The 14,577-nt window shown below is 40.3% G+C and overlaps 1 long non-coding RNA gene across 1 annotated transcript; it reads right to left on the bottom strand.

The window, feature by feature from the left end:
• Positions 1-356: 356 nt before the first annotated feature.
• On the bottom strand, positions 357-13,796 carry LOC133415011 (uncharacterized). Its single transcript, XR_009770088.1, has 4 exons — positions 13,737-13,796; positions 13,137-13,258; positions 2,742-2,865; positions 357-2,645 (listed from the first exon to the last, which is right to left on the bottom strand). It is a non-coding gene; the product is annotated as an uncharacterized LOC133415011 (long non-coding RNA).
• Positions 13,797-14,577: the final 781 nt, after the last annotated feature.

The following is a 14,577-nucleotide window of genomic DNA, read 5'->3' as shown; positions in this document are numbered from 1 at the left end:
TATGTATTTATTTTGTATTGTTTACTATTACTTCATTTTTTAGCACAAAATCTTTGCGAGAACAGTCTGTTTTTCAATTCATAAGTTGTTTTTTTCCCTATTTTTTATTTCACTTTTTGTATTCATTTTTAATACATTTATTTAAAATGTTATTTTTTAAACACTTTGTTATAATTTAAAAGGTGTCCATTTTTATATTTATTAAAGAAAATTCAATTTATTCAAAATATATCTGTTTTCTACTATTTATTTTTTTATTTGTGCAAAATCCAACTAACGTCAATTGCTGTTGTTTGTTGTATTTTATTTTTTACTTTGTATATATATATTTTTTTCTTGGGTTTAATTTAAAATGAATATTAATTATTATTGTGTATAATATATATTTGAAATATGTCAATTTGTTTTTCATGTTGCATGATTTTTTTTTAAACTACATACATGACTTATATAACTATATACTATACGTTTATTTGATTTTCTTTCGACTTTTATTCCCATTTTTTTGGGGTGCAAAATCCAACTAAATGGCTGCAGAAACTGGCTCCATGTAACCATGGTGAATCAATACAAGTTTTGGTCAACAAAATCTCGAAATCTATTGTCACTCCTTGGAGAATTCATGAATCTATACTCGCATGCTTCTATTGATTATTTTAGACACAACCAGGAGTGGCATCACACTGTTTAGTCAAGTCAATATGAATCTATTAAAAGGAACACACTTTTTTATTCTTGTAGTGTGTCCGCGTGCATGCGTGTGTTACAGCTCTCCTGGGATGAACAGCACTGATTTCCAGCATATAGTAAGTCACTTTTTTTTCTTCTTCTCTACTTTCTGCCTCCTCCCTGACATTGTCGGCAAAATGCAGGTGCATTCATTATCCTGTAATTACCCTGCTGTTGGTCTGGCTGTGTGTTATTTATTACGTGCTCCATTCCCCCCACGTTGTTGTGACAGCAAAGGTAAAATGAGCGAGCATCGTATCGAGCATCAGCTCCACGGGCGTCATTAACGAGAAGGCAAGAAAGTTGCTCTGATGGCCGCCGTGAGGAGATCCGCCACTAATCAGTCTCCAGTCCACTTAGTTTTACCTTCATTCCATTTTACGATGTCATTGTGCGTCAGAGTGGAAACAGCTGGTGGGAGTAAAATTGCCAAGTAAGTGATGCTTGGCGCGCGGCGTCGTCAACACGATGCTCGCTGACACATCATGTTTCAAGGGGGCTTTGAAAGCGCGCCAACTTGTGAGGAAATCCGGGGGAAGTATGAAAGTGAGGCGGGGCGGTAACTCACACTTTTGGCATGAGTTCGCGGTAAGCAGCAGCTCACCTAAATGCAAGTAAAAGGCCCTGAAAATCACGCTAGACCACGCCGTGGTTTGAATCTTGGCTTGGGGCATCCTATGTGGAGTTTGCATGTTTTCTGTTTGGTTTTGAGGGCCGTAACCTTACGGCCTTCTACAAACTGTCAAAAAGTTTACTGTCAAAATAAAAATAAAAAGAGAATTACATAAAACAACCAAACAACATTGCCTTACGAATGGCCCGCTAGCGTAATATATAATGGAAAAACGCCATTGGCATGGTAACCGATAGCATCGATAGTCACAGTTTAGGAATCCTTTAAGCGACCTATATGTGAACACAAACGGTGGCGCAGCACAATGTAGACAGATAATATAACAAGACTCACCAGCATACCTGTACTCTTTGTCCTCTAGGAAAAATGATTACAGCATCTTTCTGAATCACATACAGTAGTGGTAGAAGAAGAGGTAGTACTATTCTTCTTGGTTTGTTCTGCATGACTGTATTATACTGCCTCCTGCTGGCCAAGGTGGGCAATTCGTTGAACTACAGCATTAAATAATTATGCAATAACTGATTGATTCTTTACATTCTATTTAATTATGTTATTACCCTATGTTTTTATGGGTCAGTTTTACAGTAAACTTCAACTGGGACTGACAATCAGCTAGGTGAGCGAGAGCATCTTCTTTCCGTTTACTCAAAGTGATGTGATACAATAGTCTCCCATTTCTTGGAATGTGAGAACAGGCGCTAAGGAATTCCGCCAAAGTGTGTGTTAATAAGTTTAAGTGTGTTTTAATACGCTTGAATTTGTTTAAAAGCGGGAGGGAGGCGTACTAACTTTTTAAAACAAATTTTCGCCTATCTCAGATGGGTTGGGAAGCCAATTGAACATCTGTGGAAGTGTGGAGAACCGCCCTTCAAACCACCCTGCCTGAACTTTTGGTGCTGCTTTATCTTGGACACCACTCTCCAACCTAGCATTGTATTATTCATGACCAAAACAAGACTGTCAGTTGTTTTACAAATGAATAATTTGGCGTGAAAGGCGTCTACAGCAAACAGAGGCCCGTTTCTTCCAGGCATGTGCTCGTCAGCCAGCATGAATTCAACATTTACGAGATGCTTTCACTTCTCCTCGCAGAATCTGCATGAGAAACACATCTGCTGAGGGCCAGTCAAACGTCCATCTTGGTTTAGCGCCTTCTCGCTCATTTTAGGGTAAACATTCCAAAGTCCTCAACTGCACGTTCACGCTTGAAGCCCAACTCCCAGGCGGGTTTTCATCTCGTTGCGGGGGGACCCCTCGTTTCTCACGCCTCGCAGACTTTCTGCAACACAGAAACATGTATATTTCAGCGGCTGCGTATGAATTATGCACAGAAAAGCAGTGAGAAAGGATTTAATGATGTCTGGCCGGTGCAAACCAGGGATGGGGCCAATATGGGCTGCCGGGATGGGAATGTCGACTCGATCTCATCCCGAGGCCGGAACGTCGTTTCGGGTTTGCAGTCCGCGCACAGGTTTGGGCGAGGACCTCGGGTTCCGACCCTGTCAGAATATTGATCGGCGCTGACATCTGGTGTAATGATTCTTTGTCAGCCAAGAAAGGAGCGGGCGGGCCCAATTCGGGTCGGATCGCGCAGTGACTTTTAATTAAGAGTCCTCCGCTGTCTCCTTTTGACCTCGTCATCTCCAGCGTGCCGCAGCCAGACGCAGTTGATTTTGTGTCGACGCCTGAACGCCTCACCCGGATACACACTTGTGCAAGCTCAGTAATGGTAATGTTTTGAATACATACTCTAGATCTAGTACATAGCTCCTGCATTAAAAGTTAAACAGGTTCAGTCCTGGAAAATGTCTTCAAGCCAAGGTCAGGAACATTTTCATGTAGGGCATGCATTATAATTCACAATCAAATATTTATCAACAACTCAATGTCGAATAGAATGTACAATAAAAAAAGAAAATTTTAAAGTATTCCGACAATATTTCTTATTACTTTCCACACTGAAATAACAAAAAATACTATTACATATTTGTTAAATCAAATGTGCTTTAAACAAGGCAGTTTTTACTTATCCTTTTACTTAAAAAAAATCCCCAAATTTCCCGAAATAAAAAATAAATCGATTAAAAAACATACAATTAATGCAATCGTATAATACTGTATTACAAAAATATCTATCCTTGATTTTCACACCGAACTAGAAGAAACACTAATACCAATGCAATATTTATTGTTTGTGTTAAAGTTTGCATACCAAAATTAAAGTTCTTTGAACAAAACATCTTGAAAAGTAGAATTTCAGAAAACCTCAGAATATGCTCCAAAATTCAAAAAGATAAACTAAATACAGTAAATAGTTAAAAAAAAGGAACAACATTTGTGCATTTTGGATTTCTTGATTATTTAACTATTTTGGATTCAAACAACATAAACTAAGATGATCAACTATACAGCACTGTGTTTTTTTTCTTTTAAAGTGCAACATTAACCATTTACACTTGACTTGCTTGCTCACCGCTTGTCTGCCTCGCACACCCCCACTCGCGCCACTTACAAAGCTGCTCCGTTTCATTGGCTGAGAGATGTACTGTGTTTAAAATGCACGAGACTGGTCTGTCTATTTCCTGTCGTCATAAATTTACTTTTCAAGCGTTGGTTGAATATAATCAAATAATCGGACCTTTGCTCTCGAACTGCCATCTTCTGACCAGATATAGTTTGGCAAACAAGACAATGACATGCACAGTATGCTTTATGAAGAGCGCCACTTGCATTTGTAAGCCTCCTAAAACAACCGAGGGTGTGTTGGGGAGGCAAAGGAAGAGTAAGACAAACATTTGATTTAAGCCCCGGGACAAAAATTAAACATTTAATATCCATGAGCTGTTATTTACACTTCACTTGGTCGCATTGTTAAGTGAGACACTTCAGTGCTTTGCCAAAATAAGAAACCAGTCATCTCTAATACATCTGAAGTCTAAAATACATTTTTCAATGCAAAATTTAGGAGGGGACTGTAGTTAAGTACTAGATTGTGTTCATTTTGTGGAAATCCAGAGTGACAATACTGTCCTGGCAAAGTCTCATCTCAACACAATATGAAATAACGTACGGTGACAAAAACCACAAACAAAATGCTACGAATGGTCACCGAAGCATATAGAAGACTAAGGTGGGTTCGGGGTTAATAACAAATCAAACATTTTTCAAATAGTTTGCTACAAATGTTATGTTGTAACAATCCGAAACACATTCTGCAGAGAACAAAATTACAGAATCAACCGCAATCTAAGATAACAGCCGAGCCGAGCGACGCATTCGTACCCGACAGAACTGTTGTGCAGTGTGCGGGTTTTCAATCGGGGCCGACCGTTGACAACTTCGTAACTTGACGACACGGTGGTAGACTGGTGGGCACATCTGCCTCACAGTTCTGAGGACCGGGGTTCAAATCCCGGCCCCGCATGAGTGGAGTTTGCATGTTCTCCCCGTGCCTGGGTTTTCTCCGGGCACTCCGGTTTCCTCCCTAAATTGTCCTTAGGTGTGAATGTGTGCACGAATGGTTGTTTGTTTATATGTGCCCTGCGATTGGCTGGCGACCAGTTCAGGGTGTACCCCGCCTCTCGCCTGAAGATCGCGGGGTTAGGCTGCCGCACGCCCGCGACCCTAGTGAGGATAAAGCGGTAGAGAAAATGGATGGATGGATGGAACTTCATAACTTCTCAGATGTAACGGTCATTCAAAAATTATATGTACCACATGAGCTTTCGCAACATAAATATACATTTCTGTGGATAAGCGAGATTCAGCCGGCCACTGGCAAGCTGTAGCAACAATGTCATAATTATACAGCGTTTTACAATAATACTTAATTATATTCTTAATTTCATTTGTACCTGTGGATGAAAAAGCAAAGTGTGGAGAGTCTCTGTTGCTGAAATGCACAAGTTCAGTTAACGAATGGCGACAACAGCCTCTGAAATATCCATACTCTCGACTCTATTCACCTCAATTTCCTTTATTTGTATTATAACATAGCTACAACATCCAGGACAAGTCCCTCTTCTTTCCTGTTTCGATACAAAAATAATAGAGCGCAGTGTATGTGGAGCTTGTTGTTTCTTGATAAGGACACTGAGAGTCACAGTTTATTTATTTATTACTGCGAGTTGGTTATATGTGCGAGGGTCAATTGCCTAGTTTGCCGCGAGGAGTCGCCGACTATGTTTTTGCACTTTTTTTTGATAATAATCAACAAATAAATGGAACAAATAATTTAAAAAATTACATAATACCAATGAATAAAATACGACAGTACCGCTACAGTCCAAGAACTCCGATTTGTTCCTATTCTTAAAAACTGAACTTTCAGGCAGAGGTGCTAAGCACTAGTTTAACTTGCTGCTGATGCTTTTTTAAAATATATATGCATAAAATACCTCCCATAGACAATTTGTCACACCTTATCACACTTAACTTACTAATTTAGCAGTGGTTAACGTCTTTTTACACCTGTATAACTGTTAATATTGTTACAATATGACCTAAAAGTATCCCAATAAAAGCTTTATGATAGCTCAAGTTAAATTATTTCTGTTTTGATTTTTTTTTTTTCTTTTCCTTTTCCTATTCCTTGTTGGACTAACACTAGTTCAAATTATTAGTAACTGAGATGAGTCAGTAAGTCATTCACAAGCTTTTTTGTTTCTCAGTAATCAAAGCAAAGGTGACATTTCAGATATTTAAACCGTTACATTACCTTGTGAGTTTTCTCATCTCGCCGTGGAATGATTGCACATTGCCATATTGACATTCTGGACTTTGGAATGGCCACATTTTGGATGTTTTCAAACACCTCTTGGCCCAGCTCACGCCGCCCTGTGTTGTTTTCCAAGAAACCACGCGAGAAAAACTGCTGCGGCGATGATAATTAGCCGAGTACGAACGGGAAGGAAAAGGGCGCCGTCGTCGTTTTCCTTCCTCCGGGGGAGGCGTGGCTGTGTTTCCCCGCGGTGGGTGTTAACTTCTGTTGTGATTACAAATAATCACCTTGCACGCCTTGACACACGTGCACATGTGGATGCTTCATTAGATCCACTTGAACGGTTTAATCAGATCCAATACAAACATAATTCATTGATTGACAATGTCAGAGGGATCTTCATTTATTTAAACCATATCATGTTTTATCTAGGTCCTAATAGAAGAAACAGCTGTCGCCAGGATGCAGAGCAAGAATAATCAACATTAATTTCCTTTAAATACATTTTGAAGCGGTGTTATTGACAGAAATTGCCATTATGATTTCTTATATTATACTGACATCACTGGCGGTAGAGCTGCATTAGATGGCATGACTGATTTTATATGATGGAGATGTTTCATGGCATCCCATCATTCCATTGATGGGATTACATGGTCGTATTTGGGAATTTACAAGAATTAACAGCAAGGTCAATTTATTTTCTTATTTGTACCGCTCGTTGTTTTTTTAATGTAAAGTGCCTTTGAGTAGCTTGGAAAGCTCAAAACACATCCAAATTATGATTGTTATTATTATTATTATTATTAAAATGTCCCCTAAAAAATACATTTGCCAGTAAATGAACCAAGATTAAACAAACATATAAATACATAATTAGTTTGCATTTGTATCTGTTTAGAACAAATTACAATTTACATTACAAAATAAAATCATTCATGCTGATGCATGTCAGCTAGTGAAAAGAAAACATGAAATGTAATTAGTTAATGAAATATTTCCAACATTGCTCTGCTAAATTTCCTATGTAAAGTTTCCAGAAACATAATGGAAATCCTTGTCAGAGGTAATAAGACTTGTCCTGACAGAGATTTTATGATGATTAATGTAAATAATACATCGTCATCTCCCCACGGCCACTTCCTGCCTGCACCATTTTTCCATTAAACATTCATAGTTTTGTTTTTTTTTGGTAATATTTGTCTCATCTGACAATCTGCGCTAATGTCACATGCTGACAGCTTCCTATGCAATTAAATGATAGGCACTCCTCACTCCTTTCCATTTTTTTCTGTACATATTGCTGCAAGAGCGGCACGGTGCACTACTGGTTAGACCGTCTGCCTCACAGTTCTGAGGAGTGCGGTTCAATCCCCGGCCCCGCCTGTGTGGAGTTTGCATGTTCTCCCCGTGCCTGTGTGGGTTTTCTCCGGGCACTCCGGTCTCCTCCCACATCCCTAAAACATGCATGGTAGGTTGATTGAAGACTCTAAATTGCCCGTAGGTGTGAATGTGAGTGAAAATTGTTGTTTGTTTATATGTGCCCTGTGATTGGCTGGCAACCAGTTCAGGGTGTACCCCGCCTCCTGCCCGATGATAGCTGGGATAGGCTCCAGCACTCCTGCGACCCTTGTGAGGATAAGCGGCTCAGAAAATGGATGGATGGACGGATGGATGGATATTGCTGCAAATGCGTGTGCTCTTAAATCCCCCATGTGGAGTTTTTCTTTCGCCGCCTATAAGGCTTTGTGTTATTTGTGCTCGCTTAAAAGCCGAATCCTTTGTAACAAGTTTCCACTTCTTAATTTCGTGATTGCAAAATGAGGAAACAGAAAGAACAAATTGGTGTAGGCGATGTAGGGACGGCCTCATTTGTTGCACGCATTATCATGCGTCCCGTTGTTTTCACAGCACAGCCTGCGAGATGGCTGCGCGGATACTTTAATCCCAAGAAGGTTCATTACGCTAAAGCTGCTCCAGTCGTATTCCCAGCAGCATGCTATCCGAGGCTATTGTCTTTCCCCACCTAACGGATATATTTTAATTCCCTGAAACCCTTGAGAACCACCCGGTAAAATGTGACAAAAATGTTGATATTACCGCTGCATTGTAAGCAGAATATTGATGTTTTTATCCCCCAACTGTACGTCTCTGGCGAGCTCTGCATCTTACGCTCGTATTGGTTTGCTTTGCTGGAGGCCAAAATTTGATGTCTTTGAGCGTTGCATCATTTATGCACTGTCAGCACTGGGATGCGTCGGCCGCAACCGCTAACTCTGGAGAAGCGACGCATTGACGTCTTTCCACTCACTGAATGATTCAATCGCAGGCTTATTTTTTTTCCCCTCGAAACTCAAAAGTCCAAGTGAGGAAGAAGTTTTTTAAAAAAAAGAATAAGAACCAGAAAATATAATTGAGGTAACACAAAAGCCAATACTGTATCACTGTTGCGAACTGTTCTATACAATGGGTGGATTTTGTGTCCCTTAGGCCGGCCACACATCGGGCGATGCGGCCGAACGCGACTGTACGGTCGCAATGGGGTTCTGCAACTAGTTTTCATGAGCGGATGTGTTTTCATGAGCAGATGTAACAGCCAAAAAAAAAGATCACGTTGTATCACATGCGCTCTCACAACAAAAGTCAAGTTTCGAGGTAGGAAGCAAGAAAAAAAAAGCGAAGCGTGGAGAATTTCTGTCGCTGAAATGAACGAGTACAGTCAATGAAGGGGGTGATCATTGCCAATGGCCTCTGAAATATCCAAATTCCATCATTTATTTCTTGCCCGTTTCCTCTCTTTGTATCATTATAATATAGCTACAGCGGCCAGGGTAATCTGCTTTTTCTTGACAATCGCCCCATGTTGTTTGTGGTTCAATAAAAATAATAGAGTGGAAGTGGAGCCTGAAAATATTGTTTCCCTATGAGAACACCACAGGTCGTTTTACTATTGCAGCGAGTTGGTATTGTTATTATCCATCCATCCATTTTCTGAGCCGCTTCTCCTCACTAGGGTTGCGGGCGTGCTGGAGCCTATCCCAGCTGTCATCGGGCAGGAGGCGGGGGACACCCTGAACTGGTTGCCAGCCAATCGCAGGACACATCGAAACAAACAACCATTTGCACTCACAGTCACACCTACGGGCAATTTAGAGTCTCCAATTAATGCATGTTTTTGGGATGTGGGAGGAAACCGGAGTGCTCGGAGAAAACCAACGCAGGCACGGGGAGAACATGCAAACTCCACACAGGCGGGGCCGGGGATTGAACCCGGGTCCTCAGAACTGTGAGGCTGACGCTCTAACCAGTCGGCTACCCAGTCGGCTATTGTTATTATTATTGTTATTATTATTATTATCGAGGATGTCAAATGTCTTAAATACACATCGAGGAGCATCAAGGAGGCACCACGGAGGAACTATAATCGACTTTGCGGATGTCATTTTCGTGCCTCGCTAGTGTCGTACAAAAATGGCCGTATACTAACTGGAATGTAAACAGAGCCAGACTCAAAATTAAAATGCAATCTTCTGTTTTTGTCGCTCCTCGACTATATTAGTTAATGTATGCATATTTTGCAGCGTATTTGGGGTATCATTAAATTCTGTCATGACTTTTAATTACACTGGTTGGTGGTTACTATGCAATGAAAGAATGAAATTAGGATGCCGTTTTGTCTGCATTTTATTTGTATTTGGCCACATTTAATTCATTTGTGTTAGTCGTGTTAATTCATGTATAAACTAATTTTTAATAGTAAATTGTGTTAAAATCTGTCTCTCTGTTTCTCTGGCACAAACCAGGAAGTGAAAGAAAGAAACAGAAAGTGGGGAAGGTTATTATGGTGACACACATACAGGTGGGCAGAAAAGAAAGGTCAGGGTGAAGCCTCCTGGAAGTGAGAGCAACATGGACCAACATAAGTCCAAAAAGGATGTGTATGGCTTTGACTTCATCTGAAAGGTAAGTTCATAACATAATATCATATAACAGAAGCACTTTGTTGTTGTCCTGCGAGCAATACATCAAAAGTAAAAGTTGTTGGGGTAACTTGTCTGTAACTGCTCAGCAGCCATTTTGTTCTCCGCAATGCTCGAGACAAGTGCACACGTGAAATCTTAACTATCCATTGAACTGACTTCAACATGAATAGCCATTCAAGCGCCTTTCCTAAAAAGGAAGACATTCTGCTATTTGTCCTTTGTGCTGGGTGGAAGTAACATTCCTGGCTAAGTTTATTGATTGTTGTTACAGACATAATTCCAAAATAACCTGAAGAATTTCCACGTTTTAGATCCTTTTATGAGAATATCTGTCTTTCTTATCCACAGCAGGGGTGGATTTAGTGGGCTCCAGGGCCACTGGCTGCGATGTATGACTTTTTTTCTTTTCTTGAAATATCAATTGGTTTGAATAAATTGGCCTGCACTGGAATGGTTTAAGCGTGTTCATGTCAAAGTCGCGCCTACATCCTTCATGATATACAGTGTATTGTTCAAATGAAATGCTCCGTTACCTTTCTTTTTGATATGGGAAATCATTCACTTCAATAGGGAAGCAAACATACTGTTTTTGTACAGAGCATGGGAACATATTCTATCCCCTATTTTGTACAAACAGTCCAAAAATGAGCTGTGTCATTCCTATTACACATTTCTGCTAGTGCGCTCAATTGAAACACAAAACTAGATCAGATATAGAGAAAACATCCATCCTCCAAGTGGAAAAGAAGTTATAAAAGTAAGTTTCGAACCACGATCTCTCCATCTCTCCCAAAGCTTCTTTTCGACATAAAAATATAGCACTAATAATGATTGTCTGCATAAGCCTGGTGTGTCTTGAGAGAGCTAATAAAGAGCGGCTATACTTAAACCTTCTCTTGCGCATACACACACGCATCCACACAAGTGTGTGTGTGTGTCCCAGTGTGTTGCGAGCATCTTTGCTGGTGATGCACGGTGCATTTTAATACAATATGGTCCATATACTACATAATGCATCGCATGCTGCCGTCTATGCTTTCAGTGCCCCTCACATGAGGCCTCACCTCCATCATTCCACTTTACTGACACCTCTGCGAAGCCTCTTTGCAGGGGGAAAAAAAAACAAACCCAAAGGACAAGATCTAGAGAAAGAAGAGATGTGGGGACAAAAAGGAATGTTGTGGACACTGAGGTCTGATATGAAACATTGCAATACAGTCAATTATTCACAGGGCTGAGGGACCATGACCTGCTGCAAATAGCTAAAATTTGCAAATAGTATACACTCCCCCACAAAATGTTTAGAATTGCCTATATTAATAGTGGGAAAAAAAACACTAAATATACCCCAAACTATGATCCCAAAACATAATTTCAAGCTCATTTTACAACATTACTCTTAAAGATAAATGGCAGCTTAGCATGTATATTAGTATTTCAATATACTTGGAAAAATGGTAAAGATACCCTTAAACATACACTAAACATACTATACAGTATGTAAAGGGATAACCTTATTAAGAAGTTTAATATTACCCACTTCGTTCTTCTTAATGTACCGTACGGTATACGGTTCACGCCATAATGACAGGATACAGCGGCATAACTTTTTCCTCCTTTGGGCATATCTAGGAAGTTGCCTTGGAAGGAGCAAGGTAAGCAGTTAGAGTCTACAGAAAAATTAATGTGAATTTGGGAATCGGCGTGAGTTGACTGTATTGTGTGAGTGGATGTCACGGTATGTAGCTCATACTACATGCAAACTATCAGATTTCTCCCTAATTTCTCCCAATTTTGGCAGTGGCTACTTGTAACTATCTGATAATGTTGCATTTGTTTACACAACAGCAGCATTTTGGAGCCTCCAAAAGCCTGTTTCATAACAAACGTTTTTTGCAGCAACGCTGTTTCCATGTCCTCGGTTTATGGGAATACGATATTTTAAGTTTATGAACAATGTGTAATGTATGAGTTTCTATTGCAGCATAAAGATATGTCGTGGCATGGCACAAAAAGGCATGTTAGTTCCTGCTCAGTTTACTACCGCATCAATATCTTAATGCACGTTCCGACTTGCATACAAATTTGTGTCGTAGAAACGGAACTCGGTTTTAAACTGAGGACTCCCTGTAATGCTACACAGCGTTGTCTGCGATGCCAACCACAGCCCCTGAAGAGCCCACATGAAGTGCACCCAAGTCCCCACAAAGAGATTACATTGTCTACCCTGATTTCACTGAACAGTCAATCTCCTGCTGGAGACTGCATCCAGCTGAAAACAAATTAAAAAAAAAAAAAAAAAAGGTTGTACAGGCTGTTTTTTGTGTGCACAAAACAGCGTCTTTTTCACTGACCAATCTCTCCTACGTCAACAAGTGAGCTGAACAACTGAATGCGAACACCAGTCCAAAACTTGACTCAGTCTGCTTCACACTGACCAACTAATTTGGTATTTTCATGGCCTTTTCTCCAACTCGCTGCCCTGTGTGTCAAGGACTGATGTCAGACTCTTAGTTGGCATCCGAACGCCGCCAGCCGTGAACAGAGTTTGAAATCTAACACCAGAGACTCACTGTCCTGTCTCCTTTTGTGTTGAAAGCAATTGTGACATCACTACAGCTCAAGTTATTATAATGGCATACCCGCATCATGGCTCTACTTTGATGCGTCTGATGCGGCAGTTTACTATGAAATTGTGAGGTTAAAGAGTCTTCTAAAAACATATCGAAGAAAACTGTAACTGGAACCCCTGTGCCCATGTTGTTCTCAGGAGACACCTGTATTTTTTGACAAGATTTTGTACGCTTCAAAGTAGAACGGTGCCCTTTTTTTAAGAGGGAGAAGAAGTAAAGTCAAATCAAACAGTAATCCCTGCAAGCTTCTGCAAAGTATTCAGAGCATGATAATTGTCCTCACAATTTATGCATGACTTCACAAAACCACACAAAACCCCTGAAACACACACGCACACACACACACACACACACACACACACACACACTCACACACACACTCCCGGCACCTTTGGGGCACAAGACAGCCAGTGTGGGGTGAGAGATTAGCTCACTTTGCGAGGCCGATCGATGCATTGATCATCGGAGCATGAGAAGTCAGCTGGTACGCGTCACGGAGGTGCTCCTTCAATGTCAGGACTTGTTGTGTTGTTGCACCACAAACGCAGCCACACCTCTACGGCGGAAAATTAATGATTACGAGCAAAAGGTTAATATCCACTCAGCTGAAAATGAATCAAGAGTGAATTAATGAGATCATTACTTGCATGGATTGATAATGAAATTAGTCTTCTTTCAAAGCTGGGGGCTGCTGAGGTATTGATTTGGAAAATAATGCTTCTCTAAGCGGAGCCCATGACCGGACACCCTCTACTGGGAGGTCCTTGAACCTTTTTTGTTGGTATGTTGAAGAATATCTGAATGACGCCAACAGTTTTTTCTTCTATGTTCCACTAGCTGAATTGAGTTTCAGTTCTAGGCAGCAGTGGTAATAACTTTTAAATTGTGTCGGAGGCGTCATTCACACATCAGTCATGAAATGAAGTGCCTCAGAAGTGAAGGTTACAGAAATATAATCTATTTTACGATACTTTGGCTTTTTTCAATTATACACCAACTATTTTTCTCTGAAACTGACCAAAACTTTAGCATACCTTTTAGCCCCAATCTGAAGCAGGTATCCCGTATGGACAGATGACACTAACGTGGGAAGCTTTTTTTGTTATGCTATTCAATGTGGGTGGAGCTTGGTCATTTTGAAGAAAAAGGGGTTTCAATAAAAGCGTTCATCGTAACTTTGTTGTCTTAGTGGCTTTGTATGCATACACCTGAGTAGTCACTTATTAGCTGTTAGTGTATTTAATAGCCTTCGTTGTAGTTTTAATCGTGTAATCTAACATAGTGCACTAATGATTTTGCTGCACGCTGTTAGTTTGCTTCTCTGCTGGATTTTGTTAAATGTAACTTTTGCCCAAACTTTTTGTTTTGGAGTTTTAGCCTCATTTGGATGCTGGGTTATTGTTTTGTACTTTGAAATGTGCATTTTGGGTCCTCGTTCCCTTGCTGGTTGTTGGCAAAACCATAAAAGCGCTAGAGCTGAAATTCTGTTCTGTAGTAGCATCTTTACAATCTGTTGCTCTGAGGGTGAGAAAAGGTAGACGACGGCACTGATGAAAGAGACTACTTGATGACAGAAGTATGAAGCCAGATAATTTTTTTTCACTGGCCTTTTTTTTTTTGTAGTCTTCACTTTTGTAGCTCTGATGAACCCCTACCACCATTAAAAGTTGTTAACATGACGGCCATTTGTCAAACAATCCTGTATTGTGCAGAATTGTTTGCTGTCAAAGCGATGGCAGACCCACATGAAACCACTTGTAACTTTAAATAGAAATGTGCTTAGAAACAGATTGATACCTAAGAATTTGTTTGACTGTGGGGAACTGATTGTTCACCAATTGTGTCTCGAGGCAAAACTAGTTGCACCTCGATTTG

Source organism: Phycodurus eques, chromosome 16 (assembly GCF_024500275.1).
Source record: "Phycodurus eques isolate BA_2022a chromosome 16, UOR_Pequ_1.1, whole genome shotgun sequence".
In the NCBI taxonomy this organism is placed as follows: Eukaryota; Metazoa; Chordata; class Actinopteri; order Syngnathiformes; family Syngnathidae; genus Phycodurus; species Phycodurus eques.
This window is presented reverse-complemented; position numbering and strand designations above follow the sequence as displayed.